Below are 26,573 nucleotides of genomic sequence, written 5' to 3'. Positions count from 1 at the left end.
CACTGCGGCCACACACAAACTCACACTGCTGCCACACACAAACTCACACTGCTGACACATACAAACTCACACTGTTGACACACACAAACTCACACTGCTGCCACATACAAACTCACACTGTTGACACACACAAACTCACACTGCTGACACACACCAACTCACACTGCTGTCACACACAAACTCACACGGCAGCCACACACGAAATCACACAGCTGACAAACACAAACTCACACTGCGGTCAAACACAAACTCACACTGTTTTCACACACAAACTCACAGTGCGGCCACACACAAACACACACTGCTGCCACAAACAAGCTTACAGTACTGACACACAAAACCTAACACTGCTGACACATGCAAACTCACACTGCTGTCACACACAAACTCACACTGCGGCCACACACAAACTCAGACTGCTGTCACACACAAACCCACACTGCTGACACAAACAAGAGCACTATGCTGGCACACACAAGCTCACACTGCTGACACACACAAACTCACACTGCTGCCACACGCAAGCTCTCAATGCTGACACACACAAGCTCACATTGCTACCACACACAAACTCACATTGTTGCCACACACAAGCTCACTCTGCCGATACACACAAACTCACCTTGCTGCCACACACAAACTCATATCGTTGCCACACACAAGCTCACACTGCTGACACACACCAGCTCACACTGCTGACACACACAAACTCACACTGCTGATACACACAAACTCACACTGCTGACACACACAATATCACACTGCTGACACACACAAATAGACACTGCTGTCAGACACACAATCACACTGTTGCCACACACAAGCTCACAATGCTGTCACCCTCAAACTCACATTGCAGCCAAACACAAACTCACACTGCAGTCACAAATTAAATCACACTGCTGACAAACACAAATTCACACAGCTGACATACACAAACTCACACTGCTGAAACACACAACCTCACACTGCTGTCTGACACAAACCCATACTGTTGACACACACAAACTCACACTGGTGACACAAACAAACCCACACTGCTGACACACACAAACTCACACTGCTGTCACACACAAACTCACACTGCTGTCACACACAAACTCACACTGCGGCCACACACAAACTCAACACTGCTGCCACAAACAAGCTCATACAGCTGAAACACACAGGCTCAGTCTACGCAAACACAGAGGCTCTCACTGCCGACACTCACAAGCTCACCATACAAACACAAACAAACTCACAGTGCTGACACACACAAACTCACACTGCTGACACACACAAACTCACACTGTTGACACACAAAAACTCACACTGCTGTCACACACAAACTCACACTGCTGTCACACACAAACTCAGACTGCTGCCACATGCAAACTCACACTGCTGTCACACACAAACCCACACTGTTGACACACACAAACCCACACTGTTGACACACACAAACTCACACTGCTGACACACACAAATTCACACTGCTGGCACACAGAAAATCACAATGCTGTCAGAGACCAACTCAGACTGCTGCCACATATAAACTCACACTGCTGACACACACAAACTCACACTGTTGACAAACACAAACTCACACTGCTGTCACACACAAACTCAGACTGCTGTCAGACACAAACTCACACTGCTGACACACACAAACTCACACTGCTGACACACACAAACTCACACTGCTGACACACACAAACTCACACTGCTTTCACACACAAATTCCGCCTGATGTCATACTCAAACTCAGACTGCTGTCACACAACAAACTCACACTGATGTCAGACACAAACTCAGACTGCTGCTACATACAAGCTCACACTGCTGTCACGCACAAACTCACACTGTTGACACACACAAACTCACACTGCTGACACACACAAACTCACACTGCTGACAGAAACAAACTCACACTGCTGTCACACAGAAACTCACTGTTGCCACACACAAACTCACAATGCTGTAAGATGTAAGCTCACAATGCAGACACACACAAATTCACACTGCTGACACACACAAACTAACACTGCTATAAGACACAAACTCAGACTGCTGCCACATAAAAACTCACACTGCTGTCAAACACAACCGCACACTGTTGACACACACAAACTCACACAGCTGATACACACAAACTCACACTGCTGACACACACAGACTCACACTGCTTTCACACACAAACTCACACTGCGGCCACACACAAACTCACACTGCTGTCACACACAAACTCACACTGCTGTCATACACAAACTCACACTGCTGACACACACAAACTCACACTGCTGACACATACAAACTCACACTGCTGTCACACACAAACTCACACTGTTGACACACAAAAACTCACACTGCTGTCACACACAAACTCACACTGCTGTCACACACAAACTCAGACTGCTGCCACATGCAAACTCACACTGCTGTCACACACAAACCCACACTGTTGACACACACAAACCCACACTGTTGACACACACAAACTCACACTGCTGACACACACAAATTCACACTGCTGGCACACAGAAAATCACAATGCTGTCAGAGACCAACTCAGACTGCTGCCACATATAAACTCACACTGCTGACACACACAAACTCACACTGCTGACAAACACAAACTCACACTGCTGTCACACACAAACTCAGACTGCTGTCAGACACAAACTCACACTGCTGACACACACAAACTCACACTGCTGACACACACAAACTCACACTGCTGACACACACAAACTCACACTGCTTTCACACACAAATTCCGCCTGATGTCATACTCAAACTCAGACTGCTGTCACACAACAAACTCACACTGATGTCAGACACAAACTCAGACTGCTGCTACATACAAGCTCACACTGCTGTCACGCACAAACTCACACTGTTGACACACACAAACTCACACTGCTGACACACACAAACTCACACTGCTGACAGAAACAAACTCACACTGCTGTCACACAGAAACTCACTGTTGCCACACACAAACTCACAATGCTGTAAGATGTAAGCTCACAATGCAGACACACACAAATTCACACTGCTGACACACACAAACTAACACTGCTATAAGACACAAACTCAGACTGCTGCCACATAAAAACTCACACTGCTGTCAAACACAACCGCACACTGTTGACACACACAAACTCACACAGCTGATACACACAAACTCACACTGCTGACACACACAGACTCACACTGCTTTCACACACAAACTCACACTGCGGCCACACACAAACTCACACTGCTGTCACACACAAACTCACACTGCTGTCATACACAAACTCACACTGCTGACACACACAAACTCACACTGCTGACACATACAAACTCACACTGCTGTCACACACAAACTCACACTGCTGACTCACAAAAACTCACACTGCTGTCAGACTCAAACTCAGTCTGCTGCAACATACAAACTTACACAGCTGTCACACTCAAACCCAAACTGTGACACACACAATCTCATACTGCTGACACAGACAAACTCACAAAGCTGAAACACACAAACTCACACTGCTGTCACACAGAAACTCACACTGCTGTCACACATAAGCTCACACTGCTGACAGACACCAACTTAGACTGCTGCCACATACAAACTCACAACGCTGTCACACACAAACCCACAGTGCTGACACACACAAACTCACACTACTGCCACACACAAGCTCTCAATGCTGTCACGCAGAAACTTGCATTGCTGACACACACAAACTCACACTGCTTCCACACACAAGCTCACACTGCTGACACACATGAGCTCACACTGCTGACACACACAAGCTCACACTGCTGTCACACATAATCTCACACTGCTGACACAGAAAAATTGACACTGCTGACACACACAAACTCACACTGCTGCCACACACAATCTCACACTGCTGTCACACATAAGCTCACACTGCTGCCACACACAAATTGACACTGCTGTCAGACACAAACTCACACTGCTGCCACACACAAGCTCACAATGCTGACAACCTCAAACTCACATAGCAGCCACACACAAACTCACACTGCAGTCACATATTAGATCACACTGCTGACACACACCAATTCACACAGCTGACATATACAAACTCACACTGCTGACACACACAAACTCACACTGCTGTCTGACACAAACCCATACTGTTGACACACACAAACTCACACTGGTGACACAAACAAACTCACACTGCTGACACACACAAACTCACACTGCTGTCACACACAAACTCACACTGCTGTCACACACAAACTCACACTGCGGCCACACACAAACTCAACACTGCTGCCACAAACAAGTTCATACAGCTGAAACACACAGGCTCAGTCTACTCAAACACAGAGGCTCTCACTGCCGACACTCACAAGCTCACCATACAAACACACACAAACTCACACTGCTGAAACACACAAACTAACACTGCTGACACACACTAACTGACACTGCTGACACACACAAACTCACACTGCTGTCACACACAAACACACACTGTTGACACACACAAACTCACACTGCTGACACACACAAACGCACACTGTTGACACACACAAACTCACACTGCTGACACACACAAACGCACACTGGCTGACACACACAAACTCACACTGCTGGCACACAGAAACTCAGACTGCTGTCACACACAAAGTAACACTGCTGTAATACATAAGCTCCCACTGCTGACACACACAAATTTACACTGCTGGCACACACAAACACACAATGCTGTCAGACACAAACTCAGACTGCTGCCACATAAAAACTCACACTGCTGTCACACACAAACGCACACTGTTGACACACACAAAGTCACACTGCTGACACACAGAAACTCACACTGCTGTCACACACAAACTCACACTGCTCCCACAAACAAGCTCACACTGCTGTCAGACACAAACTCACACTGCTCCCACAAAAAAGCTTACACTGCTGTCAGACACAAACTCACACTGCTCCCACAAACAAGCTTACACTGCTGTCAGACAGAAACTCACACTGCTGCCACATACAAACTCATACTGCTGTCAAACACCAACTCACACTGCTGACACACACAAACTCACACTGCTGACACACAAACTCACACTGCTGACACACACAAACTCACACTGCTGTCACACACAAACTCACACTGCAGTCAGACACAAACACAGACTGCTGCTACATACAAACTCACACTGCTGTCACGCACAAACCCACACTGTTGACACACACAAACTCACTCTGCTGACACACACAAACTCACACTGCTGACACACACAAACTCACACTGCTGTCACAAAGAAACTCACTGTTGCCACACGCAAACTCACACTGCTGTACGACGTAAGATCACAATGCAGACACACACAAACTCACACTGCTGACACACACAAACTAACACTGCTGTAAGACACAAACTCAGACTGCTGCCACATAAAACCTCACACTGCTGTCAAACACAAACACACACTGTTGACACACACAAACTCACACTGCTGACACACACAAACTCACACTGCTGACACATACAAACTCACACTGCTGTCACACACAAACTCAGACTGCTGTCACACACAAACTCACAATGCTCCCACAAACAAGCTAACACTGCTGACACACACAAGCTCACACTGCAGCCACATAAAAACTCTCACTGCTGTCACACGCAAATTCACACGGCTCACACACACAAACTCACACTGCTGTCAGACACAAACTCAGTCTGCTGCCACATACAAACTCACACAGCTGTCACACACAAACCCAAACTGTTGATACACACAAACTCACACTGCTGACACACACAAACTCACACTGCTGAAACACACAAACTCACACTGCTGTCACACAGAAACTCACACTGCTGTCACACATAAGCTCACACTGCTGACACACACAAATTCACACTGCTGACACACACAAACTCACACTGCTGTCACACACCAACTTAGACTGCTGCCACATACAAACTCACACTGCTGTCACACACAAACCCACAGTGTTGACACACACAAACTCATACTGCTGACACACACAAGCTCACACTGCTGACACACACAAACTCACACTGCGGTCACACAGAAACTCACTGCTGCGACACACAAACTCACACTGCTGTAATACTTAAGCTCACACTGCTGACACACACAAATTCACACTGCTGGCACACACAAACTCACAATGCTGTCAGACACAAACTCAGACTGCTGCCACATAAAAACTCACACTGCTGACACACAAAATCTCACACTGCTGACACACACAAACTCACACTGCTGAAACACACAAACTCACACTGCTGACACACACAAACTCACACTGCTGTCAGACACAAACTCACACTGCTGACACATAAAAACTCACACTGCTGTCACACACAAACTCACACTGCTGACACACACAAACCCACACTGCTGCCACACACAAACTCACACTGCTGTCACACACAAACTCACACTGCTGTCACACACAAACTCACACTGCGGCCACACACAAACTCAACACTGCTGCCACAAACAAGCTCATACAGCTGAAACACACAGGCTCAGTTTACTCAAACACAGAGGCTCTCACTGCCGACACTCACAAGCTCACCATACAAACACACACAAACTCACACTGCTGACACACAAAAATTGACACTGCTGACACATACAAACTCACACTGCTGCCACACACAATCTCACACTGCTGTCACACATAAGCTCACACTGCTGCCACACACAAATTGACACTGCTGTCAGACACAAATCACACTGCTGCCACACACAAGCTCACAATGCTGTCAACCTCAAACTCACATAGCAGCCACACACAAACTCACACTGCAGTCACATATTAGATCACACTGCTGACACACACAAATTCACACAGCTGACATACACAAACTCACACTGCTGACACACACAAACTCACACTGCTGTCTGACACAAACCCATACTGTTGACACACACAAACTCACACTGGTGACACAAACAAACCCACACTGCTGACACACACAAACTCACACTGCTGTCACACACAAACTCACACTGCTGTCACACACAAACTCACACTGCGGCCACACACAAACTCAACACTGCTGACACAAACAAGCTCATACAGCTGAAACACACAGGCTCAGTCTACTCAAACACAGAGGCTCTCACTGCCGACACTCACAAGCTCACCATACAAACACACACAAACTCACACTGCTGAAACACACAAACTAACACTGCTGAAACACACTAACTGACACTGCTGACACACACAATCTCACACTGCTGTCACACACAAACTCAGACTGCTGTCAGACACAAACTCAGACTGCTGCCACATACAAACTCACACTGCTGTCACACACAAACGCACACTGTTGACACACACAAACTCACACTGCTGACACACACAAACTCACACTGCTGTCACACACAAACTCACACTGCTGTCACACACAAACTCACACTGCTGTCACACACAAACGCATACTGTTGACACACACAAACTCACACTGCTGACACACACAAACTCACACTGCTGACACACACAAACTCACACTGCTGTCACACACAAATTCCACCTGATGTCATACACAAACTCGGACTGCTGTCACACAACAAACTCACACTGATGTCAGACACAAACTCAGACTGCTGCTACATACAAACTCACACTGCTGTCACGCACAAACTCACACTGTTGACACACACAAACTCACACTTCTGACACACACAAACTCACACTGCTGACAGAAACAAACTCACAATGCTGTCACACAGAAACTCACTGTTGCCACACACAAACTCACAATGCTGTAAGATGTAAGCTCACAATGCAGACACACACAAATTCACACTGCTGACACACACAAACTAACACTGCTATAAGACACAAACTCAGACTGCTGCCACATAAAAACTCACACTGCTGTCAAACACAAACGCACACTGTTGACACACATAAACTCACACAGCTGATACACACAAACTCACACTGCTGACACACACAGACTCACACTGCTTTCACATACAAACTCACACTGCGGCCACACACAAACCCACACTGCTGTCACACACAAACTCACACTGCTGTCATAAACAAACTCACACTGCTGACACACACAAACTCACACTGCTGACACATACAAACTCACACTGCTGTCACACACAAACTCACACTGCTGACACACAAAAATTCACACTGCTGTCACACACAAACTCAGACTGCTGTCACACACAAACTCACACTGCTCCCACAAACAAGCTTAAACTGCTGACACACACAAGCTCACACTGCAGCCACATAAAAACTCTCACTGCTGTCACACACAAATTCACACTGCTCACAAACAAAAACTCACACTGCTGTCAGACACAAACTCAGTCTGCTGCCACATACAAACTCACACAGCTGTCACACTCAAACCCAAACTGTGACACACACAAACTCACACTGCTGACACAGACAGACTCACACTGCTGAAACACACAAACTCACACTGCTGTCACACAGAAACTCACACTGCTGTCACACATAAGCTCACACTGCTGACACACACAAATTCACACTGCTGACACACACAAACTCACACTGCTGACAGACACCAACTTAGACTGCTGCCACATACAAACTCACAACGCTGTCACACACAAACCCACAGTGTTGACACACACAAACTCACACTACTGCCACACACAAGCTCTCAATGCTGTCACGCAGAAACTTGCATTGCTGACACACACAAACTCACACTGCTTCCACACACAAGCTCACACTGCTGACACACATAAGCTCACACTGCTGACACACACAAGCTCACACTGTTGTCACACATAATCTCACACTGCTGACACACAAAAATTGACACTGCTGACACACACAAACTCACGCTGCTGCCACACACAATCTCACACTGCTGTCACACATAAGCTCACACTGCTGCCACACACAAATTGACACTGCTGTCAGACACAAACTCACACGGCTGCCACACACAAGCTCACAATGCTGTCAACCTCAAACTCACATAGCAGCCACACACAAACTCACACTGCAGTCACATATTAGATCACACTGCTGACACACACAAATTCACACAGCTGACATATACAAACTCACACTGCTGACACACACAAACTCACACTGCTGTCTGACACAAACCCATACTGTTGACACACACAAACTCACACTGGTGACACAAACAAACTCACACTGCTGACACACACAAACTCACACTGCGGCCACACACAAACTCAACACTGCTGCCACAAACAAGTTCATACAGCTGAAACACACAGGCTCAGTCTACTCAAACACAGAGGCTCTCACTGCCGACACTCACAAGCTCACCATACAAACACACACAAACTCACACTGCTGAAACACACAAACTAACACTGCTGACACACACTAACTGACACTGCTGACACACACAAACTCACACTGCTGTCACACACAAACACACACTGCTGTCAGACACAAACTCAGACTGTTGCCACATACAAACTCACACTGCTGTCACACACAAACGCACACTGTTGACACACACAAACTCACACCGCTGACACACACAAACGCACACTGCTGACACACACAAACTCACACTGCTGGCACACAGAAACTCAGACTGCTGTCACACACAAAGTAACACTGCTGTAATACATAAGCTCACACTGCTGACACACACAAATTCACACTGCTGGCACACACAAACACACAATGCTGTCAGACACAAACTCAGACTGCTGCCACATAAAAACTCACACTGCTGTCACACACAAACGCACACTGTTGACACACACAAAGTCACACTGCTGACACACAGAAACTCACACTGCTGTCACACACAAACTCACACTGCTCCCACAAACAAGCTCACACTGCTGTCAGACACAAACTCACACTGCTCCCACAAAAAAGCTTACACTGCTGTCAGACACAAACTCACACTGCTCCCACAAACAAGCTTACACTGCTGTCAGACAGAAACTCACACTGCTGCCACATACAAACTCATACTGCTGTCACACACCAACTCACACTGCTGACACACACAAACTCACACTGCTGACACACAAACTCACACTGCTGACACACACAAACTCACACTGCTGTCACACACAAACTCACACTGCAGTCAGACACAAACACAGACTGCTGCTACATACAAACTCACACTGCTGTCACGCACAAACCCACACTGTTGACACACACAAACTCACTCTGCTGACACACACAAACTCACACTGCTGTCACACACAAACTCACACTGCTGTCAGACACAAACTCAGACTGCTGCCACATACAAACTCACACTGCTGTCACACACAAACGCACACTGTTGACACACACAAACTCACACTGCTGACACACACAAACTCACACTGCTGTCACACACAAACTCACACTGCTGTCACACACAAACTCAGACTGCTGCCACATACAAACTCACACTGCTGTCACACACAAACGCATACTGTTGACACACACAAACTCACACTGCTGACACACACAAACTCACACTGCTGACACACACAAACTCACACTGCTGTCACACACAAATTCCACCTGATGTCATACACAAACTCGGACTGCTGTCACACAACAAACTCACACTGATGTCAGACACAAACTCAGACTGCTGCTACATACAAACTCACACTGCTGTCACGCACAAACTCACACTGTTGACACACACAAACTCACACTTCTGACACACACAAACTCACACTGCTGACAGAAACAAACTCACACTGCTGTCACACAGAAACTCACTGTTGCCACACACAAACTCACAATGCTGTAAGATGTAAGCTCACAATGCAGACACACACAAATTCACACTGCTGACACACACAAACTAACACTGCTATAAGACACAAACTCAGACTGCTGCCACATAAAAACTCACACTGCTGTCAAACACAAACGCACACTGTTGACACACATAAACTCACACAGCTGATACACACAAACTCACACTGCTGACACACACAGACTCACACTGCTTTCACATACAAACTCACACTGCGGCCACACACAAACCCACACTGCTGTCACACACAAACTCACACTGCTGTCATAAACAAACTCACACTGCTGACACACACAAACTCACACTGCTGACACATACAAACTCACACTGCTGTCACACACAAACTCACACTGCTGACTCACTTAAATTCACACTGCTGTCACACACAAACTCAGACTGCTGTCACACACAAACTCACACTGCTCCCACAAACAAGCTTAAACTGCTGACACACACAAGCTCACACTGCAGCCACATAAAAACTCTCACTGCTGTCACACACAAATTCACACTGCTCACAAACAAAAACTCACACTGCTGTCAGACACAAACTCAGTCTGCTGCCACATACAAACTCACACAGCTGTCACACTCAAACCCAAACTGTGACACACACAAACTCACACTGCTGACACAGACAGACTCACACTGCTGAAACACACAAACTCACACTGCTGTCACACAGAAACTCACACTGCTGTCACACATAAGCTCACACTGCTGACACACACAAATTCACACTGCTGACACACACAAACTCACACTGCTGACAGACACCAACTTAGACTGCTGCCACATACAAACTCACAACGCTGTCACACACAAACCCACAGTGTTGACACACACAAACTCACACTACTGCCACACACAAGCTCTCAATGCTGTCACGCAGAAACTTGCATTGCTGACACACACAAACTCACACTGCTTCCACACACAAGCTCACACTGCTGACACACATAAGCTCACACTGCTGACACACACAAGCTCACACTGTTGTCACACATAATCTCACACTGCTGACACACAAAAATTGACACTGCTGACACACACAAACTCACGCTGCTGCCACACACAATCTCACACTGCTGTCACACATAAGCTCACACTGCTGCCACACACAAATTGACACTGCTGTCAGACACAAACTCACACTGCTGCCACACACAAGCTCACAATGCTGTCAACCTCAAACTCACATAGCAGCCACACACAAACTCACACTGCAGTCACATATTAGATCACACTGCTGACACACACAAATTCACACAGCTGACATATACAAACTCACACTGCTGACACACACAAACTCACACTGCTGTCTGACACAAACCCATACTGTTGACACACACAAACTCACACTGGTGACACAAACAAACTCACACTGCTGACACACACAAACTCACACTGCTGTCACACACAAACTCACACTGCGGCCACACACAAACTCAACACTGCTGCCACAAACAAGTTCATACAGCTGAAACACACAGGCTCAGTCTACTCAAACACAGAGGCTCTCACTGCCGACACTCACAAGCTCACCATACAAACACACACAAACTCACACTGCTGAAACACACAAACTAACACTGCTGACACACACTAACTGACACTGCTGACACACACAAACTCACACTGCTGTCACACACAAACACACACTGCTGTCAGACACAAACTCAGACTGTTGCCACATACAAACTCACACTGCTGTCACACACAAACGCACACTGTTGACACACACAAACTCACACCGCTGACACACACAAACGCACACTGCTGACACACACAAACTCACACTGCTGGCACACAGAAACTCAGACTGCTGTCACACACAAAGTAACACTGCTGTAATACATAAGCTCACACTGCTGACACACACAAATTCACACTGCTGGCACACACAAACACACAATGCTGTCAGACACAAACTCAGACTGCTGCCACATAAAAACTCACACTGCTGTCACACACAAACGCACACTGTTGACACACACAAAGTCACACTGCTGACACACAGAAACTCACACTGCTGTCACACACAAACTCACACTGCTCCCACAAACAAGCTCACACTGCTGTCAGACACAAACTCACACTGCTCCCACAAAAAAGCTTACACTGCTGTCAGACACAAACTCACACTGCTCCCACAAACAAGCTTACACTGCTGTCAGACAGAAACTCACACTGCTGCCACATACAAACTCATACTGCTGTCACACACCAACTCACACTGCTGACACACACAAACTCACACTGCTGACACACAAACTCACACTGCTGACACACACAAACTCACACTGCTGTCACACACAAACTCACACTGCAGTCAGACACAAACACAGACTGCTGCTACATACAAACTCACACTGCTGTCACGCACAAACCCACACTGTTGACACACACAAACTCACTCTGCTGACACACACAAACTCACACTGCTGTCACACACAAACTCACACTGCTGTCACAAAGAAATTCACTGTTGCCACACGCAAACTCACACTGCTGTACGACGTAAGATCACAATGCAGACACACACAAACTCACACTGCTGACACACACAAACTAACACTGCTGTAAGACACAAACTCAGACTGCTGCCACATAAAACCTCACACTGCTGTCAAACACAAACGCACACTGTTGACACACACAAACTCACACTGCTGACACACACAAACTCACACTGCTGACACATACAAACTCACACTGCTGTCACACACAAACTCAGACTGCTGTCACACACAAACTCACACTGCTCCCACAAACAAGCTTACACTGCTGACACACACAAGCTCACACTGCAGCCACATAAAAACTCTCACTGCTGTCACACGCAAATTCACACGGCTCACACACACAAACTCACACTGCTGTCAGACACAAACTCAGTCTGCTGCCACATACAAACTCACACAGCTGTCACACACAAACCCAAACTGTTGATACACACAAACTCACACTGCTGACACACACAAACTCACACTGCTGAAACACACAAACTCACACTGCTGTCACACAGAAACTCACACTGCTGTCACACATAAGCTCACACTGCTGACACACACAAATTCACACTGCTGACACACACAAACTCACACTGCTGTCACACACCAACTTAGACTGCTGCCACATACAAACTCACACTGCTGTCACACACAAACCCACAGTGTTGACACACACAAACTCATACTGCTGACACACACAAGCTCACACTGCTGACACACACAAATTCACACTGCTGGCACACACAAACTCACAATGCTGTCAGACACAAACTCAGACTGCTGCCACATAAAAACTCACACGGCTGACACACACAAACTCACACTGCTGGCACAAACAAACTCACACTGCTGAAACACACAAACTCACACTGCAGTCACACACAAACTCAGACTGCTGTCAGACACAAACTCACACTGCTGACACATAAAAACTCACACTGCTGTCACACACAAACTCACACTGCTGACACACACAAACCCACACTGCTGCCACACACAAACTCACACTGCTGTCACACACAAACTCACACTGCTGTCACACACAAACTCACACTGCTGTCACACACAAACTCAGACTGCTGCCACATACAAACTCACAATGCTGTCACACACAAACACACACTGTTGACACACACAAACTCACACTGCTGACACACACAAGCTCACACTGCTGACACACACAAACACACACTGCGGTCACACAGAAACTCACTGCTGCGACACACAAACTCACACTGCTGTAATACGTAAGCTCACACTGCTGACACACACAAATTCACACTGCTGGCACACACGAACTCACAATGCTGTCAGACACAATCTCAGACTGCTGCCACATAAAAACTCACACTGCTGAAACACACAAACTCACACTGCTGACACACACAAACTCACACTGCTGACACACACAAACTCAAACTGCTGTCACACACAAACTCACACTGCTGTCAGACACAAACTCACACTGCTGACACATACAAACTCGCACTGCTGTCACACACAAACTCACACTGTTGACACACACAAACTCACACTGCTGACACACACAAACTCACGCTGCTGCCACACACAATCTCACACTGCTGTCACACATAAGCTCACACTGCTGCCACACACAAATTGACACTGCTGTCAGACACAAACTCACACTGCTGCCACACACAAGCTCACAATGCTGTCAACCTCAAACTCACATAGCAGCCACACACAAACTCACACTGCAGTCACATATTAGATCACACTGCTGACACACACAAATTCACACAGCTGACATATACAAACTCACACTGCTGACACACACAAACTCACACTGCTGTCTGACACAAACCCATACTGTTGACACACACAAACTCACACTGGTGACACAAACAAACTCACACTGCTGACACACACAAACTCACACTGCTGTCACACACAAACTCACACTGCGGCCACACACAAACTCAACACTGCTGCCACAAACAAGTTCATACAGCTGAAACACACAGGCTCAGTCTACTCAAACACAGAGGCTCTCACTGCCGACACTCACAAGCTCACCATACAAACACACACAAACTCACACTGCTGAAACACACAAACTAACACTGCTGGCACACACTAACTGACACTGCTGACACACACAAACTCACACTGCTGTCACACACAAACACACACTGCTGTCAGACACAAACTCAGACTGTTGCCACATACAAACTCACACTGCTGTCACACACAAACGCACACTGTTGACACACACAAACTCACACTGCTGACACACACAAACTCACACTGCTGACACAGACAGACTCACACTGCTGAAACACACAAACTGACACTGCTGTCACACAGAAACTCACACTGCTGTCACACATAAGCTCACACTGCTGACACACACAAATTCACACTGCTGACACACACAAACTCACACTGCTGACAGACACCAACTTAGACTGCTGCCACATACAAACTCACAACGCTGTCACACACAAACCCACAGTGTTGACACACACAAACTCACACTACTGCCACACACAAGCTCTCAATGCTGTCACGCAGAAACTTGAATTGCTGACACACACAAACTCACACTGCTTCCACACACAAGCTCACACTGCTGACACACATAAGCTCACACTGCTGACACACACAAGCTCACACTGTTGTCACACATAATCTCACACTGCTGACACACAAAAATTGACACTGCTGACACACACAAACTCACGCTGCTGCCACACACAATCTCACACTGCTGTCACACATAAGCTCACACTGCTGCCACACACAAATTGACACTGCTGTCAGACACAAACTCACACTGCTGCCACACACAAGCTCACAATGCTGTCAACCTCAAACTCACATAGCAGCCACACACAAACTCACACTGCAGTCACATATTAGATCACACTGCTGACACACACAAATTCACACAGCTGACATATACAAACTCACACTGCTGACACACACAAACTCACACTGCTGTCTGACACAAACCCATACTGTTGACACACACAAACTCACACTGGTGACACAAACAAACTCACACTGCTGACACACACAAACTCACACTGCTGTCAAACACAAACTCACACTGCGGCCACACACAAACTCAACACTGCTGCCACAAACAAGTTCATACAGCTGAAACACACAGGCTCAGTCTACTCAAACACAGAGGCTCTCACTGCCGACACTCACAAGCTCACCATACAAACACACACAAACTCACACTGCTGAAACACAGAAACTCACACTGCTGACACACACAAACTCACACTGCTGACACACACAAACTCACACTGCTGTCACACACAACCTCACACTGCTGTCACACACAAACTCAGACTGCTGCCACATACAAACTCACACTGCTGTCACACACAAACCCACACTGTTGACACACACAAACTCATACTGCTGAAAACATAAATTCACACTGCTGACACACACAAACTCACACTGCTGTCACACACAAACTCAGACTGCTGCCACATACAAACTCACACTGCGGCCACACACAAACTCAAAACTGCTGCCACAAACAAGCTCATACAGCTGAAACACACAGGCTCAGTCTACTCAAGCACAGAGGCTCTCACTGCCGACACACACAAGCTCACCATACAAACACACACAAACTCACACTGCTGAAACACACAAACTAACACTGCTGACACACACTAACTGACACTGCTGACACACACAAACTCACACTGCTGTCACACACAAACACACACTGCTGTCAGACACAAACTCAGACTGTTGCCACATACAAACTCACACTGCTGTCACACACAAACGCACACTGTTGACACACACAAACTCACACCGCTGACACACACAAACGCACACTGCTGACACACACAAACTCACACTGCTGGCACACAGAAACTCAGACTGCTGTCACACACAAAGTAACACTGCTGTAATACATAAGCTCACACTGCTGACACACACAAATTCACACTGCTGGCACACACAAACACACAATGCTGTCAGACACAAACTCAGACTGCTGCCACATAAAAACTCACACTGCTGTCACACACAAACGCACACTGTTGACACACACAAAGTCACACTGCTGACACACAGAAACTCACACTGCTGTCACACACAAACTCACACTGCTCCCACAAACAAGCTCACACTGCTGTCAGACACAAACTCACACTGCTCCCACAAAAAAGCTTACACTGCTGTCAGACACAAACTCACACTGCTCCCACAAACAAGCTTACACTGCTGTCAGACAGAAACTCACACTGCTGCCACATACAAACTCATACTGCTGTCACACACCAACTCACACTGCTGACACACACAAACTCACACTGCTGACACACAAACTCACACTGCTGACACACACAAACTCACACTGCTGTCACACACAAACTCACACTGCAGTCAGACACAAACACAGACTGCTGCTACATACAAACTCACACTGCTGTCACGCACAAACCCACACTGTTGACACACACAAACTCACTCTGCTGACACACACAAACTCACACTGCTGTCACACACAAACTCACACTGCTGTCAGACACAAACTCAGACTGCTGCCACATACAAACTCACACTGCTGTCACACACAAACGCACACTGTTGACACACACAAACTCACACTGCTGACACACACAAACTCACACTGCTGTCACACACAAACTCACACTGCTGTCACACACAAACTCAGACTGCTGCCACATACAAACTCACACTGCTGTCACACACAAACGCATACTGTTGACACACACAAACTCACACTGCTGACACACACAAACTCACACTGCTGACACACACAAACTCACACTGCTGTCACACACAAATTCCACCTGATGTCATACACAAACTCGGACTGCTGTCACACAACAAACTCACACTGATGTCAGACACAAACTCAGACTGCTGCTACATACAAACTCACACTGCTGTCACGCACAAACTCACACTGTTGACACACACAAACTCACACTTCTGACACACACAAACTCACACTGCTGACAGAAACAAACTCACACTGCTGTCACACAGAAACTCACTGTTGCCACACACAAACTCACAATGCTGTAAGATGTAAGCTCACAATGCAGACACACACAAATTCACACTGCTGACACACACAAACTAACACTGCTATAAGACACAAACTCAGACTGCTGCCACATAAAAACTCACACTGCTGTCAAACACAAACGCACACTGTTGACACACATAAACTCACACAGCTGATACACACAAACTCACACTGCTGACACACACAGACTCACACTGCTTTCACATACAAACTCACACTGCGGCCACACACAAACCCACACTGCTGTCACACACAAACTCACACTGCTGTCATAAACAAACTCACACTGCTGACACACACAAACTCACACTGCTGACACATACAAACTCACACTGCTGTCACACACAAACTCAGACTGCTGTCACACACAAACTCACACTGCTCCCACAAACAAGCTTAAACTGCTGACACACACAAGCTCACACTGCAGCCACATAAAAACTCTCACTGCTGTCACACACAAATTCACACTGCTCACAAACAAAAACTCACACTGCTGTCAGACACAAACTCAGTCTGCTGCCACATACAAACTCACACAGCTGTCACACTCAAACCCAAACTGTGACACACACAAACTCACACTGCTGACACAGACAGACTCACACTGCTGAAACACACAAACTGACACTGCTGTCACACAGAAACTCACACTGCTGTCACACATAAGCTCACACTGCTGACACACACAAATTCACACTGCTGACACACACAAACTCACACTGCTGACAGACACCAACTTAGACTGATGCCACATACAAACTCACAACGCTGTCACACACAAACCCACAGTGTTGACACACACAAACTCACACTACTGCCACACACAAGCTCTCAATGCTGTCACGCAGAAACTTGCATTGCTGACACACACAAACTCACACTGCTTCCACACACAAGCTCACACTGCTGACACACATAAGCTCACACTGCTGACACACACAAGCTCACACTGTTGTCACACATAATCTCACACTGCTGACACACAAAAATTGACACTGCTGACACACACAAACTCACGCTGCTGCCACACACAATCTCACACTGCTGTCACACATAAGCTCACACTGCTGCCACACACAAATTGACACTGCTGTCAGACACAAACTCACACTGCTGCCACACACAAGCTCACAATGCTGTCAACCTCAAACTCACATAGCAGCCACACACAAACTCACACTGCAGTCACATATTAGATCACACTGCTGACACACACAAATTCACACAGCTGACATATACAAACTCACACTGCTGACACACACAAACTCACACTGCTGTCTGACACAAACCCATACTGTTGACACACACAAACTCACACTGGTGACACAAACAAACTCACACTGCTGACACACACAAACTCAACACTGCTGCCACAAACAAGTTCATACAGCTGAAACACACAGGCTCAGTCTACTCAAACACAGAGGCTCTCACTGCCGACACTCACAAGCTCACCATACAAACACACACAAACTCACACTGCTGAAACACACAAACTAACACTGCTGACACACACTAACTGACACTGCTGACACACACAATCTCACACTGCTGTCACACACAAACACACACTGCTGTCAGACACAAACTCAGACTGTTGCCACATACAAACTCACACTGCTGTCACACACAAACGCACACTGTTGACACACACAAACTCACACCGCTGACACACACAAACGCACACTGCTGACACACACAAACTCACACTGCTGGCACACAGAAACTCAGACTGCTGTCACACACAAAGTAACACTGCTGTAATACATAAGCTCACACTGCTGACACACACAAATTCACACTGCTGGCACACACAAACACACAATGCTGTCAGACACAAACTCAGACTGCTGCCACATAAAAACTCACACTGCTGTCACACACAAACGCACACTGTTGACACACACAAAGTCACACTGCTGACACACAGAAACTCACACTGCTGTCACACACAAACTCACACTGCTCCCACAAACAAGCTCACACTGCTGTCAGACACAAACTCACACTGCTCCCACAAAAAAGCTTACACTGCTGTCAGACACAAACTCACACTGCTCCCACAAACAAGCTTACACTGCTGTCAGACAGAAACTCACACTGCTGCCACATACAAACTCATACTGCTGTCACACACCAACTCACACTGCTGACACACACAAACTCACACTGCTGACACACAAACTCACACTGCTGACACACACAAACTCACACTGCTGTCACACACAAACTCACACTGCAGTCAGACACAAACACAGACTGCTGCTACATACAAACTCACACTGCTGTCACGCACAAACCCACACTGTTGACACACACAAACTCACTCTGCTGACACACACAAACTCACACTGCTGACAGACACAAACTCAGACTGCTGTCACAAAGAAATTCACTGTTGCCACACGCAAACTCACACTGCTGTACGACGTAAGATCACAATGCAGACACACACAAACTCACACTGCTGACACACACAAACTAACACTGCTGTAAGACACAAACTCAGACTGCTGCCACATAAAACCTCACACTGCTGTCAAACACAAACGCACACTGTTGACACACACAAACTCACACTGCTGACACACACAAACTCACACTGCTGACACATACAAACTCACACTGCTGTCACACACAAACTCAGACTGCTGTCACACACAAACTCACACTGCTCCCACAAACAAGCTTACACTGCTGACACACACAAGCTCACACTGCAGCCACATAAAAACTCTCACTGCTGTCACACGCAAATTCACACGGCTCACACACACAAACTCACACTGCTGTCAGACACAAACTCAGTCTGCTGCCACATACAAACTCACACAGCTGTCACACACAAACCCAAACTGTTGATACACACAAACTCACACTGCTGACACACACAAACTCACACTGCTGAAACACACAAACTCACACTGCTGTCACACAGAAACTCACACTGCTGTCACACATAAGCTCACACTGCTGACACACACAAATTCACACTGCTGACACACACAAACTCACACTGCTGTCACACACCAACTTAGACTGCTGCCACATACAAACTCACACTGCTGTCACACACAAACCCACAGTGTTGACACACACAAACTCATACTGCTGACACACACAAGCTCACACTGCTGACACACACAAATTCACACTGCTGGCACACACAAACTCACAATGCTGTCAGACACAAACTCAGACTGCTGCCACATAAAAACTCACACGGCTGACACACACAAACTCACACTGCTGGCACAAACAAACTCACACTGCTGAAACACACAAACTCACACTGCAGTCACACACAAACTCAGACTGCTGTCAGACACAAACTCACACTGCTGACACATAAAAACTCACACTGCTGTCACACACAAACTCACACTGCTGACACACACAAACCCACACTGCTGCCACACACAAACTCACACTGCTGTCACACACAAACTCACACTGCTGTCACACACAAACTCACACTGCTGTCACACACAAACTCAGACTGCTGCCACATACAAACTCACAATGCTGTCACACACAAACACACACTGTTGACACACACAAACTCACACTGCTGACACACACAAGCTCACACTGCTGACACACACAAACACACACTGCGGTCACACAGAAACTCACTGCTGCGACACACAAACTCACACTGCTGTAATACGTAAGCTCACACTGCTGACACACACAAATTCACACTGCTGGCACACACGAACTCACAATGCTGTCAGACACAATCTCAGACTGCTGCCACATAAAAACTCACACTGCTGAAACACACAAACTCACACTGCTGACACACACAAACTCACACTGCTGACACACACAAACTCAAACTGCTGTCACACACAAACTCACACTGCTGTCAGACACAAACTCACACTGCTGACACATACAAACTCGCACTGCTGTCACACACAAACTCACACTGTTGACACACACAAACTCACACTGCTGACACACACAAACTCACGCTGCTGCCACCCACAATCTCACACTGCTGTCACACATAAGCTCACACTGCTGCCACACACAAATTGACACTGCTGTCAGACACAAACTCACACTGCTGCCACACACAAGCTCACAATGCTGTCAACCTCAAACTCACATAGCAGCCACACACAAACTCACACTGCAGTCACATATTAGATCACACTGCTGACACACACAAATTCACACAGCTGACATATACAAACTCACACTGCTGACACACACAAACTCACACTGCTGTCTGACACAAACCCATACTGTTGACACACACAAACTCACACTGGTGACACAAACAAACTCACACTGCTGACACACACAAACTCACACTGCTGTCACACACAAACTCACACTGCGGCCACACACAAACTCAACACTGCTGCCACAAACAAGTTAATACAGCTGAAACACACAGGCTCAGTCTACTCAAACACAGAGGCTCTCACTGCCGACACTCACAAGCTCACCATACAAACACACACAAACTCACACTGCTGAAACACACAAACTAACAGTGCTGGCACACACTAACTGACACTGCTGACACACACAAACTCACACTGCTGTCACACACAAACACACACTGCTGTCAGACACAAACTCAGACTGTTGCCACATACAAACTCACACTGCTGTCACACACAAACGCACACTGTTGACACACACAAACTCACACTGCTGACACACACAAACGCACACTGCTGACACACACAAACTCACACTGCTGACACACAGAAACTCAGACTGCTGTCACACACAAAGTAACACTGCTGTAATACATAAGCTCACACTGCTGACACACACAAATTCACACTGCTGGCACACACAAACACACAATGCTGTCAGACACAAACTCAGACTGCTGCCACATAAAAACTCACACTGCTGTCACACACAAACGCACACTGTTGACACACACAAAGTCACACTGCTGACACACAGAAACTCACACTGCTGTCACACACAAACTCACACTGCTCCCACAAACAAGCTCACACTGCTGTCAGACACAAACTCACACTGCTCCCACAAAAAAGCTTACACTGCTGTCAGACACAAACTCACACTGCTCCCACAAACAAGCTTACACTGCTGTCAGACAGAAACTCACACTGCTGCCACATACAAACTCATACTGCTGTCACACACCAACTCACACTGCTGACACACACAAACTCACACTGCTGACACACAAACTCACACTGCTGACACACACAAACTCACACTGCTGTCACACACAAACTCACACTGCAGTCAGACACAAACACAGACTGCTGCTACATACAAACTCACACTGCTGTCACGCACAAACCCACACTGTTGACACACACAAACTCACTCTGCTGACACACACAAACTCACACTGCTGACAGACACAAACTCACACTGCTGGCACAAACAAACTCACACTGCTGAAACACACAAACTCACACTGCAGTCACACACAAACTCAGACTGCTGTCAGACACAAACTCACACTGCTGACACATAAAAACTCACACTGCTGTCACACACAAACTCACGCTGCTGACACACACAAACCCACACTGCTGCCACACACAAACTCACACTGCTGTCACACACAAACTCACACTGCTGTCACACACAAACTCACACTGCTGTCACACACAAACTCAGACTGCTGCCACATACAAACTCACAATGCTGTCACACACAAACACACACTGTTGACACACACAAACTCACACTGCTGACACACACAAGCTCACACTGCTGACACACACAAACACACACTGCGGTCACACAGAAACTCACTGCTGCGACACACAAACTCACACTGCTGTAATACGTAAGCTCACACTGCTGACACACACAAATTCACACTGCTGGCACACACGAACTCACAATGCTGTCAGACACAATCTCAGACTGCTGCCACATAAAAACTCACACTGCTGAAACACACAAACTCACACTGCTGACACACACAAACTCACACTGCTGACACACACAAACTCAAACTGCTGTCACACACAAACTCACACTGCTGTCAGACACAAACTCACACTGCTGACACATACAAACTCGCACTGCTGTCACACACAAACTCACACTGTTGACACACACAAACTCACACTGCTGACACACACAAACTCACACTGCTGTCACACACAAACTCACACTGCTGTCACACACAAACTCACACTGCTGCCACACACAAACTCAACACTGCTGCCACAAACAAGCTCATACAGCTGAAACACACAGGCTCAGTCTACTCAAACACAGAGGCTCTCACTGCCGACACTCACAAGCTCACCATACAAACACACACAAACTCACACTGCTGAAACACAGAAACTCACACTGCTGACACACACAAACTCACACTGCTGACACACACAAACTCACACTGCTGTCACACACAACCTCACACTGCTCACACACACAAACTCACACTGCTGTCAGACACAAACTCAGACTGCTGCCACATACAAACTCACACAGCTGTCACACACAAACCCAAACTGTTGATACACACAAACTCACACTGCTGACACACACAAACTCACACTGCTGAAACACACAAACTCACACTGCTGTCACACAGAAACTCACACTGCTGTCACACATAAGCTCACACTGCTGACACACACAAATTCACACTGCTGACACACACAAACTCACACTGCTGTCACACACCAACTTAGACTGCTGCCACATACAAACTCACACTGCTGTCACACACAAACCCACAGTGTTGACACACACAAACTCATACTGCTGACACACACAAGCTCACACTGCTGACACACACAAATTCACACTGCTGGCACACACAAACTCACAATGCTGTCAGACACAAACTCAGACTGCTGCCACATAAAAACTCACACGGCTGACACACACAAACTCACACTGCTGGCACAAACAAACTCATACTGCTGAAACACACAAACTCACACTGCAGTCACACACAAACTCACACTGCTGTCAGACACAAACTCACACTGCTGACACATAAAAACTCACACTGCTGTCACACACAAACTCACACTGCTGACACACACAAACCCACACTGCTGCCACACACAAACTCACACTGCTGTCACACACAAACTCACACTGCTGTCACACACAAACTCACACTGCGGCCACACACAAACTCAACACTGCTGCCACAAACAAGCTCATACAGCTGAAACACACAGGCTCAGTTTACTCAAACACAGAGGCTCTCACTGCCGACATTCACAAGCTCACCATACAAACACACACAAACTCACACTGCTGACACACAAAAATTGACACTGCTGACACACACAAACTCACACTGCTGCCACACACAATCTCACACTGCTGTCACACATAAGCTCACACTGCTGCCACACACAAAATGACACTGCTGTCAGACACAAATCACACTGCTGCCACACACAAGCTCACAATGCTGTCAACCTCAAACTCACATAGCAGCCACACACAATCTCACACTGCAGTCACATATTAGATCACACTGCTGACACACACAAATTCACACAGCTGACATATACAAACTCACACTGCTGACACACACAAACTCTCACTGCTGTCTGACACAAACCCATACTGTTGACACACACAAACTCACACTGGTGACACAAACAAACTCACACTGCTGTCACACACAAACTCACACTGCGGCCACACACAAACTCAAAACTGCTGCCACAAACAAGCTCATACAGCTGAAACACACAGGCTCAGTCTACTCAAGCACAGAGGCTCTCACTGCCGACACACACAAGCTCACCATACAAACACACACAAACTCACACTGCTGAAACACACAAACTAACACTGCTGACACACACTAACTGACACTGCTGACACACACAAACTCACACTGCTGTCACACACAAACTCACACTGCTGTCAGACACAAACTCAGACTGCTGCCACATACAAACTCACACTGCTGTCACACACAAACGCACACTGTTGACACACACAAACTCACACTGCTGACACACACAAACGCACACTGCTGACACACACAAACTCACACTGCTGGCACACAGAAACTCAGACTGTTGTCACACACAAAGTAACACTGCTGTAATACATAAGCTCACAATGCTGACACACACAAATTCACAAATGCTGGCACACACAAACACACAATGCTGTCAGACACAAACTCAGACTGCTGCCACATAAAAACTCACACTGCTGTCACACACAAACGCACACTGTTGACACACACAAAGTCACACTGCT

Source organism: Carcharodon carcharias, chromosome 10, assembly GCF_017639515.1.
Source record: "Carcharodon carcharias isolate sCarCar2 chromosome 10, sCarCar2.pri, whole genome shotgun sequence".
Classification (NCBI taxonomy): Eukaryota; Metazoa; Chordata; class Chondrichthyes; order Lamniformes; family Lamnidae; genus Carcharodon; species Carcharodon carcharias.
The sequence above is the reverse complement of the archived record's forward strand: the minus strand, read 5'-3'. Positions refer to the sequence as shown.